Raw genomic sequence first — 17,804 nt, 5'->3', positions numbered from 1 at the left:
AAAATAACTTTTTTGTTGTTACTCATGTCCTCTGGTTAAGTGTCCCCATCTTCAACTTGTTACCTCTGTCCTATGAGGCTCTCACGATATCTGTGTTGAGCCTTCAGGAATGTTAGAAATGGTGATTTCAGCTAGTTTGACATTTTTCAGTGGCAAACAGCCTCTTGAGCAATGAATGTTCTTTCATTGTAACAAATATATGCCCTGTGGCAGTGGGTTGATGAGAGCTTTGTGTGTGTGTTTGTTTGTACATGTGTGTGCTGAATGTTTAGCATTGTGAAACAGAACAAGCTGCGTTTGCTGTGCGTGACTGACTGAGAGCAGAGCACCAGCAGCAGCCAGCTGTGTACACCTGTGGACAAAGGCTGCACTTCGGGGAGAAATGTTTCACCACAACAGGTCAGATCACTGCACCCCTTCTTCCCCTCCATGTCTATTAAATCCACAGGCACTACTGCTCTCTTGCTCAATCTGTCTCCATCTTTCTCGCTGTGTCCATCCGTACATCATACCCTCCATCCCCCTTCTCACTCCCTTTCTCTCCCCCTCAGCTCAATCGCACCACACCGGCTCTCTTTTCTTAGCAAACCTTTCTCTCATCCATTATTGAGACTTGTTTTTTTTCCTTGAGTCTCAGAATGAATAAGGGGAACGGATCTTTTGAATTTTTAATATCCCACATGAAAAATGTAGCTCCAGTCATTTCTCAACCATTCAAACTGATAAACTTTTAGCAGGACACAACACCCCAAGTCACGAGATGATGCGAGACAAGAAGAGAAAAGTCCCGTGGCCTCAGATGTGGAAAGGGAAGGGATCGAGAACAAAAGGAGATGGAGAAATATGCAGGGAAATGTGACAGGAAAGTGACAAGGTGAGGTTCACTTTGAACAAATCTGCAAACACAACTGTTAAAAATCATACATTATATAAAACCAGAAAATAAATAAAAAGTAGCTCAAAAACTGAATGAGCGAGTCAGGCTGATCCACATGTTTACTCAGAAGGTTTCATCTCAAGCACAAGGAGATAATCATATTCAGTAATACCTGGAATGATGGAATGATTTGAATCCCTAAGGTGGGAGGTACTTTATAGTGGATTTTCCTCGTGGGAGTTTGTTATGCATCAGGAAAACCTGTTAGAACCCCCAACTGAGCCACAGAGCATGCTCCACAGCTCTTCAAACAGCAGCCAGGTCAAGGTCAGTGTTGTGAAATGGTACCAGCCTTTTCTTGAGAAAGACTCACTGCCACTGATGAAGTCTGGACCATATATTCTGGCATATGATTGGATTTATCACGTCTCAAACAAAAGACATTGTACTGCGACAGCCAATCGGCGAAGGCTGGTGGAGAATCAAATTGGTATGCCACATGGTCGAAAAAAAAAGGGAAACGTAGTGCATATTTATGTATAGTAAGTGTATGCTCACATCTTTGGACCAATTTTGTTTGTGTTTTGTACCATGAGGTACAGAAGGAATTTATGCCCTGGCAGGATGCTGAAAATTATAGAACATATTATCATCATGACTTCATGTTATGCATCAGCTGACGATATTGTATGTACATAAATAGCTACATAAATAAAAGTTAATGCCATTCATGGAATGGCATTAACAGCTAAAGTGGCTTTCTGAAAAATATACCCTAACTCTATGGATGCGACAGGCTGATCGGGCCTCATCTTGTTATCCACATCATAAATCTGACTCTCTGGAAGAAAAAAAAAGAAGCTTCACTGCCTTCCCCCTCCATCTCTGTTCCATACATATAAGCATCTCAGGGCTCAAGGTGGGGGAAGAAGCAGAAATGGACCTATAGCCTGAGGGGGTCGTATATTCTTGCCATAAGCCTCCAGCGTGTCATATATATTTATGCACTCATTTAGTTGTTTGTGTCTGCAGATTGGCCACAGCTTGTAGTAGCTCATAAATAATCTGCAAAATTGATGTAATGTAGAGTAGCCCAATGCCCCTTCTTTACGACCTTGCATAATCTCAAATGGGAATTTACTGCCATATATTGATACAAATGAATGAATTGATGGATCAATATAGGGATGAATTAATGTGTGATCAGTCTCCATTTTCACAGTGATATTTTAAATATGTATGCAGTGGGAGGCCTTCAAGGGAATTATCTTGATGAATGTGTAAAATCATCTAGATTGAAAACTTGCTGCTACTTTTTCAAATGTTTTTGTATTTGTGTAAATTATTTTGTCCGTAGTGAAAGTCAAGGGCATTTTAATTTTGGTTGCTTTGATTGCGTGTTTGCTGTCTCTAGTAGCCTTGGTCAGATTGTGGTGGACTGACAGCCATTTGTCTGTGGTAGAAAGGTAGTCTGGAGGACAGGGACAGGGATGGGCCACCTGCTCCGGTCTCAGGAGTCAAATTGACATCAGGATGTTTTTGCCACAGGCCTTCGTTGGTTATGACAGTCAGGAGGAACCATTAAGGGACATGCCCTCATCTATAACAATGTCTCTGTGAACCCCTTTTAGCCAGAGGTACTTCTCTCACAAACAGCAGCCAGATTGAAGGACATCAGGAGTGTGATTTATTTTCTGTTTTGGCCAACAATGATCAATTAAGACACAGCAATCACTGTTGAGCTCCACCGGGTTACTTTAACCTCTCAATAATTCACCTGATGTTAGAAGCTAGTTAGTTTCCTTTGTCCAGGAAACCAGATCTAAAACTGCTGTAGAAAAAAACAAAACATGCTGTATGTAATATTTTACAGTGTGCATTAAAAGCAGGTGTTTCATATGTGGGTTTCATCTGTACATGCACAGTATGCGCAATGTATAGCCTGCGGCAATGGACAGAAATAGATCCAACAGCCTGGCAATGAACTGTCAAGAGACAAGGAGCAAAAAGGTTCAAATGAGGAGGAGGAACAGTACAGGCCCAGCTAATGAAAGTGAGACTGAACCACTGAAATTCCTCTATAACAACAGGAGGGAAACCAGAGTGCATCTATAATCCTATGTGACGAAGGTGAATGTCTTCTGTCTTCATTTTAACGCTGTTCCATTCCCTCGCTGATGGCGATGAAGCTCTAATAAGGAATTGATTTTTTTTAGTGAGAGGGTAGGCAGTTAAAATTGTGACCTTCTGACCCCATTGCTCAGTGTAGGTGCATCAGGAGATGGGCCTCATCCCTGAGAATCGATGCACCAGGCCTGGTAACCACCCTCTGCCGATTCCAGAGGCCCAAATGTGTCATCAATGTGTCATTGAGCATAAGTCTTAGCCAGAGGCGACAGGACATTCCCCGCCCGCCCCCCTTTCGGATGAGAGGGCGGAGAGTGGCATTTCCCCCAATTCTGTGAAATGGTGCAGAAAACCAGAGAAAGAGGGGCACGCCCCACAGTGTCTATCAATCCTCAGTCTGCAGCACTGACCTCCTGTGAAACTTCATCTAGATGCTCTCATCTATCTGTCAGTGAATGGGAAAGGAGGTAAAGGAGGAGGGGGTGGTATTGGAGCCAGCAGCCAATCTCCCCTCCCTTCTCAGATGCATAATTCAGTGTTTCTCTCACAACAGCCTGCGCTTCGAAGGACTCAGCTCCCCCAGCCATGCGGCCGGCAGTCTGCTAATATGAAAGAAGCTCAGAATCCACTCTGTTGTTCCTTCAGGCTTTCTGGCTCTGCACTCTCAGTCATACTTGTATGATTTATTCAGCTTGTTCATCCATGGCGTGAGACTCGGACCCCTATGGACGAGTTGGGAAACATTTTTGTCCTTGTCAGAATCCAGCCGCAGAACTTGGCAGAGGAAGTGTGTCGGCATCACTGTGGGTTGTCAGAGTGACACTGGAGTAGCCTAACCTCCCACTGGTGGTTAGTTTTATTGCCTCTTCAGAGAGACTCACCGCTGAGCCTGTGTAGAGCAACCCTGCCTTGGCCTCAATAAGCAACCAAGGAAGGAAGCATAGAGGACAAGAGCACAGGGTGACTCTTCCTGTTCCTCTAAATCCAGTCCATTTCTGCTTTGGTCATTGGAAGTTCATTGAGGAAAACTCTACCTATGCTTGTTTATATATTTCCTTCTGTGTCTAACAACTTACTAAGTATGTTCATCTCTTGTACAGATGAAATAAGTTAGAACTGTGGTTTTCATTCATATTCACAAAACATTTCCCCTCTGAGACCTTGGTGGTTTGTCTATTGAGGGAAGGAGGCCAGCTGTTCATAGAGTTAGACCCTGAGTAGGGGTATTGCGTTGGCTGAGACCCAAAACTCCACATAGAAAGCCTCCTCACCGAGCCACTGGACTACTTTTTATCTCCCTGAAGGGGGTATATTATTGAAACCTGGCACCACCACATCCATGAAACTGTGTGGATAAGTTTACATTTGCTACCACAATGCACTGCCTTGGAGAAAGAAATGCCAAACACATAATGATTTTCTAGGACAAGGGGTCATCAGGCAGTGTTTTTTTCTGTGCTATTCGTCGGGGGGTGCAACTCAAGTGCAGTCGAGTCATGAATCATGACATAGCTACTAATGCTTTTACAATTTGTTTGGAAATGAAAGAGCTGGGTTCATAAAACAGTTTGTTTAATGTTCTTTGTGCATAACTCTACTCAAGTTCAAAAAGGCAGTTTATTGAGACTTGAGGTTTTGACTGTGAATTGTATAGTTATAGGTATTAGTTGTTTTGTAATATCTACAGCCGAATGTTTTAATCTCAACTGGGGATAATAAAAGATAAGGAAATATAAGATTTAAATCACCATGGCAGAGGGCCAGCTTGCGGTAAAGCCACAACTTTGCCGTCCTCTGTTCTTCGGTTCTGTTTGACCTTTGGCTTCTCATTACGTTGTTGTTTCCCTCATGTATGCAGGGCTTTATTTCTGGTTGTGAAGGGCCTTGCTGATTAATATGTGAACACATTATTTCACTTTCTTATCTCCCCTAGAACAAAATACTCTCTCCTTGAATGCTTCTATAATCTGTTTATGTTTTGCTTCAGCGGCAGAAGTTGATGGTGATTCTTTAATTGCTGCCGGGCTCTCGCTGACCCGACTGCCCATGTGCTGCTCCAGGTCAAACGACCTACTGTGACGTCAGATGTAACGAAATGGAATAATGGCTTGTTAAATAGCTTGGCATAAATGATGGTGAGCAGAGGGCTGGTGGGGGTGAGTGCGCCTAGCCTGGCATTGTGACAGCAGCGTTCAGGCTCATAAACATAATCCATCAGCCCCTGCTCATGATGAGATTCCCTCTCCCAATTCATGATTGGAATTGGTATTTAATTGCACAGAAAGTTTCCACCCTGGTCCGAGCAAATGGGTTTGATCTCACTCACTGTTGTGTGAACATTTCATATCCCACCCTTATCTCTCTGTCTCTGGTGCTCTCTTGATCTTCTCTCTAATAGAGAAGAGTGTAGCTTGGGGAGCAGGTTAATTATGAAAGAGCTCATTACTCATGTTTAATTATTGCAACTAGATTTTTAGCTGATCAAAATGTGTCCTCTTTTTCATTGTGTAGAGGGAAATTACTCCATTGTGAGTTTTAACACTTCAGTGATTGATTTTCTTTTAGCGGAGTATTCTTTTCTTTGACAAAATCTCTCTTCATTAATCCCCAAAGATCAGTTGAGCACTACAAAGCATGCCGAGTACATTTTTTCGAACAATTTTTTTAAATAAACAAATAAAAAGTCCCGGAGCAGATAGACATTTTCAGTTTAATTTTTAACAACACTAAACATCCATAGATGTACCTATGGGCTGATTGTCACACAGTGTAGGTTATCCAGAGGCTTTTCTTTGTGTACGCGGTCTGTGTAGGACTCGGTCATTAGCTGACAGTCATTAGCAACTTGTTTAATTGAACTCATTTACAGGCTGTGCTAATCTGCTGGGGTGACCTTGATTCTGCGTCTGGGTAATGTTTATGCAGCGCAGCAGAGTGTGTCTCTTTTTATGCCATTATGAGCACCAAATGCTGTTAGGCCCATGTTTGGCCGTAAAAGTCTGCACTTCATTAGTCATAATTACCTTTGCTGTTGCCCAGAGAGGTGATGAGTTTTCTGCGCTCTCACTAGACTGATGCCAGCAGAGGAAAACTCATCAGCAGAGGTGTGGAGGGCATGCAGTGCTAAAATCTCAGTTCTCATCTCTTCCTCTTTTTCTGTCCTCTCTTTCACTACTCACTGTATATCAACCTAACCTCTATCGGTGAGCAGAGAGGTAGTAAATCTGGCGTATTCGTGCCGGACAAGTAGCAAATACATAGTGGGGGTAGGGGTGTGGGGGTACTTGTTGGAGTGATAGATTGATGAGGCATGGCCTTGTCTGTGTGAGGTGCGTGGTTATCTGTATAGGGGATTTATGGTTTTGCCATGTATCTTTCCTTTGTCACCCATGCTGTCCACCTCCCCTCTGTATCTTTACTTTTTCTTTGGATTTTGCATCGTTTGATGTTTATGTTTTAACAGTTATATTCAAATATTTAGCTGAGCAGATTTTGTGTGAACTATAATGCTATAAAAAAACACCAGTGAAGGATGAAGAAATACTCCAGTAAAGATGTGTAATATTGCTGTTTTCTGTATCACAAAGCACATGTTGACACAGTGACATAGTAACACAGTGACTGCCACACTCAGGATCAACTTTCCTGGCTAGTTACCAGAAACAGACTCACACAGAGGGAGAGAAATAGATTTTTCTTTTCTCTAGGTCCAGCAACTTGAAAGGGAGAGCTTCCCTCAGGGCAAAAGCTAGAGACATGTGAAGGGTAGAGGGTATAAGGAAAGAATAAAGGAGGGAGTAGGAGAGAGACTGAGTGAGTAACTGTGCATGAGCGTAGGAGAGAGGGCAATGATTGAGAAAAAGGGCAAACAGAGAAAATATAATAAACGAGGAACTGCAGCAACACTCGGAACAGTATGGAATACCAGAAGAGGTGGGCAAATGAATTGGAAGAGGATTTACATTTTTTTTCACAACACAACAACATTTGCTGCTTTTTCTTTTACATATAGGATTGGCCCGAGCAGGGAAGTGAATATACAAAGAACATAAGCGAGTGATTGGCAGACACATTTGTGATGAGACAGACAAAGAAGGAAAGCTCTGTGAGCACAGTCAATAGCCATTTAGAGGAGACGAAGTAAGAGATGACAGCTGAGCAGAAGGGTGTGAAGAGAGGAGGATAAATGAATGAGGGAAATGCTGGGAGGATGGGGTGAAGTGGGGGAGGTCCTATTGTATATTGTGGTACGATGGGACTGTCTTGTGACCTCTGACCTGTAATTGAATCAATGAGTGTATGGAGCACTGTGCTGAAGGACCTACAGTGAAGGTTCCAGCAGACCATTTTATTTTACAAAAAGGTGTGGCTGTTTGTGTCTATATGTTCCTGGTAATGTGTATCTGAACCTTGCTGTTAATTACAGTGTGTATCCATCATGGTGATGGTTAGCAGGTGTTCTCGGCTCTCTTTGTCATTGGTACACTGTCCTCGAACGGCTATTATCCTTGGTTTTTATGATTGGAAATTCATGTGCGTTCATTTTTGACTGTGATGTTCAATAACTCAATCGTCATCTTTTTCTCTTGTCTGTAAAATGACCATTCTGCGCGTGCTTTATTCACATTTTGGCCTCATCTTTAATTGACTCCCTTGAAATAAACTAGATGTCTGTGTGTGTCCGTGCATTTGTTTGACTTGTTGATCCCTGCCATGTGGGACCACCGGCTCCTGGTCCACTGACCCATATAATTAAGGGCATAGGCCTCCCCTCCTTCTATTGGTAGCCACAAAGATGAAAGGCTCATTATCATCTGTATCATCTGTCTTACTTGGTCCCCACTAAGACCTCCGTCTGTCCTTGTCCGTATCGTATCTTGCTCCGTTGGTGGTTTTAGAGAGTACGGTTGTGTGCTATGTTCAAGAGATGTTGTGTCATGTCTGACCAAATCTGTTTGGTTTACCCAGCCCAGGGCAGGATGTTCATCCATCTGTGTGGGGTTTACATGCCAAAACAGCCGCGATCCGTTGTGTCTCTCCAGCATCCACACCCACATTACCCACATGCCCAGAGCCACTACTTATCTCTGCTTGTTTATACAATGTAGCACAATATGGATTCAGCTACAGCAGGGCTTACATGAGGTGGTGGGTTGCAGCGTTTAGCCTGTAGAACTTCACCAGGCTAAACCTAGATGGTAAATAAGAAGGTTGCGTGTTGACTGTGTTATTTGGAGTGGAATTTATAATCTCCCACGACATCCATGTCTTCCTCTAATTGGCATCATACTACCAGAGCAACATAAGAAACAACTGGTGAAAAAATATAGCCAATTGAATTTATTACAGTAGATTCACACAAACATGGACACTGTGGACCCTGAGCAGGTTTAATGTCATGTGTCAGATCCTGCTGTGGTCTTGTACTGCCAGAATTAATTTCAGAAGAAATACTTGCCAAAACAGAGTCAGTGCAGCGCTCCTGGTCCATGTCTCTGGAGGCCCCACGATAGGTGGGATGGATGGAGCTGGAAGAGATGAATGCTAGGTTGCCAGTCTTTGTGCTTCTCCAGAATGCAACCTTGATCAGGGATATAGGGAAGAGGAGAAGGAGAAGAGCAGGGAGGAGGTGTGGGCTCCAAGAGGGGGTGTGAAGCTAGTGGTTTAAAATGAGATTTTCACTTATTTATTTATTTATTTAGCTGAGCTCATAGCTCAAGGCTGTCTGCTTGCTTTTTGTTGTATGTTCCATGGCCTCAGAGCCCCCTCCCCCCTCCTCCCTGTGTTTTTAATGTGAGTCTATCTGCAAGTGTGTGTGTGTGTGTGTGTGTGTGTGTGTGTGTGTGTGTGTGTGTGTGTGTGTGTGTGTGTGTGTGTGTGTGTGTGTGTGTGTGTGTGTGTGTGTGTGTGTGTGTGTGTGTGTGTGTGTGTGTGTGTGTGTGTGTGTGTGTGTGTGTGTGTGTGTGTGTGTGTGTGTGTGTGTGTGTGTGTGTGTGTGTGTGTGTGTACTACTACTGCTTCTGGTATTTGTGTGTATTTCTGTAGCACGGTGTGTTAGGGAGAGTTGTTGTGCATCTAAACAGTGTGTATGAGCATTTTAGCACTGCAATCTCTGCATGTGTGTTTATGCACCCGCTGTCTCGTATGAAGTGAGAGCCTGAGCTGGTGTCTAGGGATGAATGGTATCTTTTGGGAAAGATCTGTTTTATTATGTGTGTGCCAGACATGCTGGGCATCTTTAGCACACACAAGAAAAGCAACGTCTCCCAGGCTGTTGCTGAGCACAATGCCTGAAAACAGCTCAGATTATGCAGGATACAGTAGAGTGGGAACGAGATGTTTTGTCCTTTTTTTTTTTACAAGTTCATCGATATTTGCACCAACCACACTAAAATCAATATTGTTTCTATTCGATGTTAAGGATTTTTGGTGGTAGCAGAAGTTTTTATTTTTTTATTTATCATTGATTTTTAGCTATTCTCAAAGCCTGTTTTTCTCTTGAATGCCAGCAGGTTAAGAGATGGGAACTGGACCTAAAATGCAGAAAAGTCCTTATAGATTAGTTATGTAAAGGAAACTAGTCCCATGTCAGCTGAGAAAATGATACCTCAGGACCAAAAAATACACATATGCGCCTCTAAAAAGTAAACCATATTTTTAGCTTTTTTGAACGCCACTCAAAGAAAATAATTCCTGTTTCCCTGGACTCTACTCTGAACCACAGAACGTCTGCCTCCTGTCCTTTGTAGATGGTTGCTTTTCTGGATGTCAGGATGGGGAAATGTCTGTCTCTGGTGTCAAACCACTCAACATTCACTCCGTCTGTCTTTGTCACAATGTGGCCATGTGTCTGTCATATCTCATGTCTCATATTCCCCGGCTTGTTCTTTCACAGCTCCGTTACCATGACTGCAGGATGGGAGGGGTGTTGCTGTGATCACAGTGAACTGGGGGGATGAACTGAAAACCTGGAGTTTGGAGAACAGATTTCAATGTCTAGCAAATGCAAAAGAGGTATAAGGCCAACTGTCGGTGGACACAGGCAGCCCTGAGCGACACACTAAGCCATTCTCCAAAACTCAGAAAGAACTGTGACTCACAGCTATTGAAAAATGCATCACACTTAATTTGTGCCAGGCCATGTCCCTCCTCCATCTAAACTTGCAGACATATACAGGCCGAATCCATTGTAGCCACTGTTGACAATGAGTTCTGTTAGAACTCCATCAGGACAACAAAGTGCACCTGTACTAGTTTAACCTCTTATTTCTGTGTTCGGTGCTCTTAATTTTTTATTTTGCAAGGAAGACAACAAGGGAACGATAGCAGTGCATTTACGACTCTGAAGTGTGTACTTTTCAGACGTATTATAATGTAGCTGTGTCCCAATTCATTCCCATGTTTTATTTTATGGCACTATGTACTTATCTTCACAACGAACAGAAGCTTATACATAATGAATTAAAAAAGGGCACCCAGTACAGTGCAAGTCTCAGCCAGATGAATACTAACCACTTAAAACCTGGAAAAGACTTAGCATTTGAACACCTTTGTTTTTAAGTAAACTTTTTTTGTGGTATGAAGCCTGAAGTAAGGTCTGAAGTTAACACGAGCTGAAGAGATTTGCACCTTTTGTGCTATGATATAAAATACGACAGTACACTCACCTCGTGCTATCCGAAGCTTGTCATAAAAACGGCAGACAAGGCTCAGAAATGATACTGATGAAACTATAAAATAATATATCCATGGTGAAGCTCCACACTGAGATATTGTCTGTGCTATGATATACGGCAGAAGGCCATGGGCTGAGTTGTAACAATTAGTACTGGCTGGATGATTGATTAGCTATACCGTGGCCTTCTACTTCTTTTAAGAGTACATTTGAAGCCAAAACCAAGAAATGGGCCAGGTGTCGCAGAGGGGTGTTGCCTCAAAATCATTGAGTGAAAACCATGTCGGAGGCTGGGTCATCAGCCAACAGATTTCTCTCTACTTCAAAATAATACGTGTATCTTTTTTCGACATGTTTTCGGGGATGCAAAGCAAAAATAAATGGTCTTTGCCAAGCACCTTAGTAACTAAATCTCTTGGCATGCTGCTTTTCTCAGGCATATTGCAAAGGATTTCAGCTTGAGTGCATACTTCAGTTTTCTGGCTTGTAGCAATTGTCATGGGAAGTTTTAACTCAATAAAGAACATTTGTTTGGAGACATAAGTTTGGAGGAAAAAAATGACAGGAAACCGTACATGAATACCTTAAAAACCTTAAGACAGCACAAATAGTCATTTACAGGTCCTGATAAAGGTCCTTGCAACTTTTCAATATATCATGAAAACACTGTCTCTATATATAGAGGAATGAAACAACATAACTGTTTTGATTTTGTTTTTTAAGGGGCTTTACTTGGTTTACATTTAGATAAGGTCTGCAGTGTTCCAATGTGGAAAGCAGTAGCCTAAAACTGGAATGTAAAAACAACTGACTCACTCATGCTCTTGAAGATTAAGTCTGTCCCGCTAAATTCTCAGACACGCAGTCAGATGTATTAAACGGTTAAATCATTATTTTACTGTGTCTGGCAAGTTTTCCAGAAGCAATGGTTTCACTACGACAGGTTGCTACCCATCATTGAAGCGCTCACAGCGTAAAGACAGTTTACATTGTTCTGTCTAAACAACAGATCTGGGTCTGGTGATCAGTCGTTCGAGTCAGAGAGGAGAACCAGCGTATGTGGGGAATGTTGATCCTGCTGTTTTTCAAAGGATGATACCTCGCTTGGTCGAGAACAGCTTCATTTGTCAAGGTGTCAGTGGAGCCACTTCCAGAGGCTCTCAGCCTAATCCTGGAGGAATGGGAGACAGGACAGGGGACTTTTATCACCCACTCACATTGAGCAGCACTGCTTTTAAAGGGGGAGTTGAAAAATGTGTGCGTAAAAACATCAAATATCAGAACCTGAAATTCGAGAAACCACCTGATTGTTAAATAAGAATTTAAAAATATACACAACAATGTTCAGTGTGAATATTTTAAGTGAACTTTTTAGTATGATTAGATCACTCGTTCAAACAGCAATCATGAGTCAGTCGTTCAATTACTGAACAATTAGGATAAATCCCATGACTAACAATTATGATAATTTTAGCATTTGCACCAAAGCTGAACTAATCTGAATACAATTACACAAATTAACTGAATTATTTTAAAAAGCATTCATGTGTTTGTGCTGGACTCAATCGCAGGACTTTCTAGTCATACAAAGGAGAAAAAAAACCAACCCAGACTAACCAAGCAGCGACTGAAGCAGAGCTTAAATTGAGAAAAATGAAATTACCCTGTTCACACCTTTACACTTTTTTCTTTGTATGTATGTGCAATATAGAGATTGTGTATGTGTGTGAATGTATTTACATGAGGAAACATACCTGTTTGTGGTAGCAGCTATTGTGAATTGAAGCTTGTTTTTCATGTATAGTCAGAGCAGAAGTGGATTAATACTTCAATCATTGTGGGGGAATTGTGTTGTTTATCTTGTGACATTGAAACATTGTTGGAAAAACTTCTGGTTACAAACACATAATGGTTTCATTCAGCACTTAGTTTCCACTGTGTTTCTGTAATTCAAGACTCAAACACAGTGTTAGTCTTCTGGAATAGCTGCAATTAATATTTTCTGTGTGGCAGCAGTGCACATGGAAACAGAGCTGTTCTATGTGTCGTTACTTAAACTGGGGCTGGGTTACAATGGAAAAACACAGGCATGATAGGTGGCAAAGTCACTCATAATAACTATAGGTTATTTTTGGGGTCCTCTTGTGTTTTGTTAAATGTTGTATTTGGAAAATCGGTTCGTAATGTCTGTCCATTCCCCATAATTTGTTGAAATACATTCAGTGTTAATAACTTAACGTCACGTACAGTCAAATGAGTTTCTGTGTCACTTAAATGTCCTTTTCTTTCGTGTCATTTCCTGATGAGATCCGACTAATATTTGTGTTTTTCCTAGTGTGCCCAGGTAGAGCTTGGATGTTTGTGACTGCAGACCCCCCTCTGTGACAGGACATTGAGTTTTTGGGGTGAACCTGGCTGGTTTTATTTACACATTAAGTAACGCACCCCTCCTTTGACTCCTTTCAGGGGGGACAAGCTTTTCATAGGACTAATTGGAGTGTGCAAGCCATCACAGCTGAAGTGCTCCCGCAGGGCCTCTCTTTCTCCTTTCTCTTTTCTTGCCTTCTCCCCTCCTCCAACACCCAGGCTTTTATTATCATTTGCCGTATCGAGCAAACAACCTGTTAGTGTAAATTAGGGTCCAGTGAGTGATGAAGCGACACATGACCCACCCCTTCTGCCTCGGCTTTCCCCTCTCTTCATAGCCATTGCACTCTTTCCATCCCTTTGAGCTCTTTCCTCTTTTGTGCCCCCACCCTCTGTCCTGCCTTGTTTGGCACGCAGCCTTTTCAAAGACAGTGGTAGTGACGGTGGTTGTGTGTGTATGTGTGGATGCAGGGGGTCTAATATGAAGATTGAAGTAGACAAAAAGCCCTAGCGCAACCTTGAGGTGGAAATTAATAATGATAAAAATAATTACTGCCCCACTCCCCTCACCCACGCCTCCCCGACCTAGTTTTCATAATGGAGAACGATAGCCCCAAGTCCCACACTATGAGTGTGTGTTTAAATGTGTATAAGTGTCTCTGTGTGTGTGCACATAAGGGGAAGGGGCTGCAGTGTGGCCATGGTGTAGCAGGGATAGATGTAGGACAGGACCTACATGAAGAAAACACAGAGGCCATCAGGTGCAGGCGAGTGTGTTGCTGGTAATAAACTCTGCTAAAGGTAAAACAGATGGCTCTATTGGCACACACTGATTTTATCCATTTCTGCCTCTTGTGCATCAGAAACATTTTTCCTGGCTGCTGTCATTCTGTCTTAGAGCTCTAGGGTTCCAACTCACAGTTTCAAGGGGTTGTCATTTTGAGCAAATGTATTTCTGTGTGTGTGTTTGAATGCTGTGAGCATGTGTATTCAGCAGGGGTGTGTGGAACAGACGGGGACACTGTACTCCGCGAAAGCTGCAGAAGGTCACACACACGTGCATGGGGATATCCACACTCACACTCTTTATAATGATGAACTATGAAACAATTACCATCCTTGGTGACCAATAGATTTCAACGTTATTAGGCTGTATATGTGTGTGCGTTTGAGAACTCTCCCATATCTGATGCCACCGTATGGCCCTGCACAGATGTCTGTCTATAGTTGAAATGCTTTTAGTTGTCCAACTGTTGGCCTGTAGGAGTTTCATCTGTAAAACTGGCATTAACAGACAAAGGCAATGTTCAATTAAGTCCCTGCATGGAATTAAAACACACTAAGCTACGAATGATCCTACCTTTTTAATTTCTAAACGTGTGTGGCAAAACAAGAGACAGGATCAGCCTTTAGCCCTGAGTTTTGTGCTTTAGTTTGCAAACCATGTTGTGTCATTTACTGTAAGTGGTCTCATTGAAGTGAATGAAGAGGCTTTGACACAGTGCTTTTGTCCAAATAAGTGGGGCTAATTAAAAATAATGAGCTGTGTGGGCTGTCAGTCTACCAGCCATGTAAACTATCCTGTAGAAAATAGTGTGCCTAACAGCTTGTTTATCTGTGTTATTGTGTTGTTCATCAAGAATCTAAACATGTTTTTATATAAAGTAAATAAAGAAGTTACACTTGATGAACTTTATAGTTTGCTGGTTTAGTGTGCAATAGTGCAATTGTTTTTTTTAAGAGAACCTGTTCCTTTTAAAAGGCCTGCACCCCCTTCTGTACTGTCAATTCTTTACTAAAACCTCTCTGAGACCATCAAAAAATCCAGTTTCTTGGTGTCTAAAAAGTTTTTGGTTTTGCAACTTCAGAAGATTCAGTCCATCTGGCCCCATGATAACTTTCGGCTGATTAACAAGGTCTCTGGGCGATCCAAGCCTGAAAAGCCTTTTTCATCATCCACTGCTGATGCTCCCCGGCATGTTCCTCAGTTGCCACCGTGACAGGCAGTGAAGACCTTCTGGCCACCGCAATGAGTAGTCATTGTAGTAATCGAACCTTTGAACACGGTCTTTCAGATTCCACGTTCCCAATTTCCCTGAAAAAAAAAAAAATCACCCAGGGATAGGCGTCTTATTCTCAGGGCCAAAGTCCAACAGAAGGGGGCTCAACCGGCAGCTGGGGTTAAAGTGCTGTCAGGTGATTACTGCCGACCTTTAGTTAAGATATTGTCAGACAAAAGGAGAAACACTAACAAACACCTGAATGACATATCCTCTATGAGCTGTGGACTCTCTGGCAAACACCATAAAGGGTAATTAAGATTTTAAAAAGTGGAAAGCAGAGGGTGGTTTTGGCTCAGGAGGTAGAGCAGTCATCCACCAACTGGGAGGTTGGTAGTTTGATCCCCAGCCTTGCAGGCAACAAGTCAAAGTGTCCTTGGGCAAGAAACCTAACCCTAAATTGCTCCTGCCAACTGTGTGTGGGTGTCTGTGAACATTAGTCTCCTGTATGGCAGGCTCTACCTCTTTGTGAATATGTGAACGCTGACTTGTATATGTAAAAGCTCTTTGAGGAGTTGAAAGACTTCTAAAGTGCCCTAAAGTGTTGGAAGCTGAACAATGTTTAAGTATTGTTGGACTAGTTTGGGTGTCATGCTGCTAAATTTGCAAAAAGTGATCGTAGTTTTCATTCTATAAAACAAGGAGAATGGAGTGTGTGTTTACCTTGTTGGGGCATCACACTGCGCAGCCTCAGTTTTGATTGCCTAATCGTACAGTATTGTACAGTAACATTTTATTACACCATTTGAAGATTGACTTACATTTATAGCGTCTTTTTATTCTGCAGTTGTTTAACGACACCTGACTGCAGAAAACACACCTGCTTATCTACATGAATAAACTCCTAATTTTCACACAACATTAGTGGATAGAAATATGCATACATTCGCATTTTCTTTGCAATATTTAAGTTTTATGATCACCTGTCTTTAATCGATTATTCTGACAGCAACCACTAACAATGGTTGACCGTCAGGAGGCTGGGGAGCACTTCATCCACAATCACCACTGTGGATGCATTGGAAGCTAGGGAGGAGGCTATTTGGTGCCTGACTTGGGCTCGGTCTTCAACACATTTGGATTTTCAAAAACCTGTCACTGTCACTGCCTCATGGCTTACGGGTCTTGGGATTCCTATTTAAAAAAATAAATTTCTATGGACCCAATAATGGATGGATGGAATGTCAAACCTTAAAAACTGTAGTAGAGACTGTTAAGACTTAAGCTCTTTAAGAAGTCTCACTGGTGAGTAAATGCATTTTGATTAATTAAAAGTGCTTAATCAAGGTATTGAGGAGCTGGAGGGTGGCCGTGAATTGGTTGAGTGTACAATAGAAGAAGACTGAGAAAAACTCTGACCCCACTCTCCAGTCTCCGCTGAGAGGACGGTCCACCCAGATGACCTCTGAGAGAAACTAGGGAGGACGCACAGAGTTTCTGAAAAGTCACTGGCTTCAGTCAGACCATGCTTTTTTTTTACTGTACTTTCTCTTCAGATGCTAATGAGCATACCTTTTCATTTGTCTTGAGTTGTTGTTAACACGCCTGGTCCTTGTGGAGCAGCTGTCACTCTTAGCCCTCTGATGCTATGTTGTCCCATGGGCAACAGAAGCATCAGCAGTCTGGTCACAGTATAACTATGGACTCTATTGGAAGAAAAACATTGCGTTGTTCTCCAAGGTTTTTGGAAAAGAGTTGTAGCTGTGTGTAATTTCCATGGATTATAAAATCAACAAAAAACTCCCAACACATGATCTCATCAGTGAAAAACTGTGAAAACTAAATATAATGAACAGTGAACTGAGCAGGCAGGTTTGTAGAAAGGAGGTGCATTTCTTTGCTTCAGGACTAAATAAAGACAGACTAACCTGAATAGAAAGGGTTAAGCTGAAACTTTCACCACAATCAGATTGAACTTCAAGTACCTGTTTTTGAAGACTGTCTAGGTTGTGTAGTTTGGTCTCACTTTTTTCCGACAGTAGTAAGTTAATGTAAATGAGAATGGCCACCACAATAAAAATCCACAGCCTCTGGGAGTCTGTGAAACTCTTTAAAGTTGCGTAATATTCGCCTTTCTGTCCAGAATTCCTGGTGTCTGGACTGCTATGTGGATAAACATGCTGACTGGAGTTCATCTGGGGCCAGCAGCTGGCCTGGCAGGTGAATGACTTCCCTCGGGAAAATGTAAAACTTTCTAAACACCAAAACATGAAAGCATAACAGTATTTGGAACACATGCATTTTGCTCATGTTATCCCATGAATGTGCATATGGACATGGGATTGTGTGTCTGTGTGTGTGTTTCAGGGTTTAGACTGTGAAAGCATCTGGCCTCTCCGGCCTGGCTGTGTGCTCCTGCTGTGGGTCAGTCAGGCTGTTTGGACATGAAGTGGCTGTGAGTGTGTGTGCAGCTTGCTAGCTTGGGAGTGTTTATGTCTGTAATAGGCACTTAACCACACAAACCCAGCAGGCAGATAAAGAGGAACGCCAGACGAGACGCTCAGTGGTGTTAACAGCGAGTTCTTTAAGTTACTGTGATAATTTATTTAATGTGGTTTTCTCGGCAGAACCACATTATGTAGCAGCCCTTGTCTGCTGAGAGATTATTCGAGCAAGGGGGGCTGGTGTATCACTTACACACAGAGCAAGAGATGGATGAGCGAGAGAGATGGAGGGGGTGTGTGGCTGTAAAGTATGT

The sequence above is a fragment of the Eleginops maclovinus genome, chromosome 2, assembly GCF_036324505.1.
Source record: "Eleginops maclovinus isolate JMC-PN-2008 ecotype Puerto Natales chromosome 2, JC_Emac_rtc_rv5, whole genome shotgun sequence".
In the NCBI taxonomy this organism is placed as follows: domain Eukaryota; kingdom Metazoa; phylum Chordata; class Actinopteri; order Perciformes; family Eleginopidae; genus Eleginops; species Eleginops maclovinus.
This window is presented reverse-complemented; position numbering follows the sequence as displayed.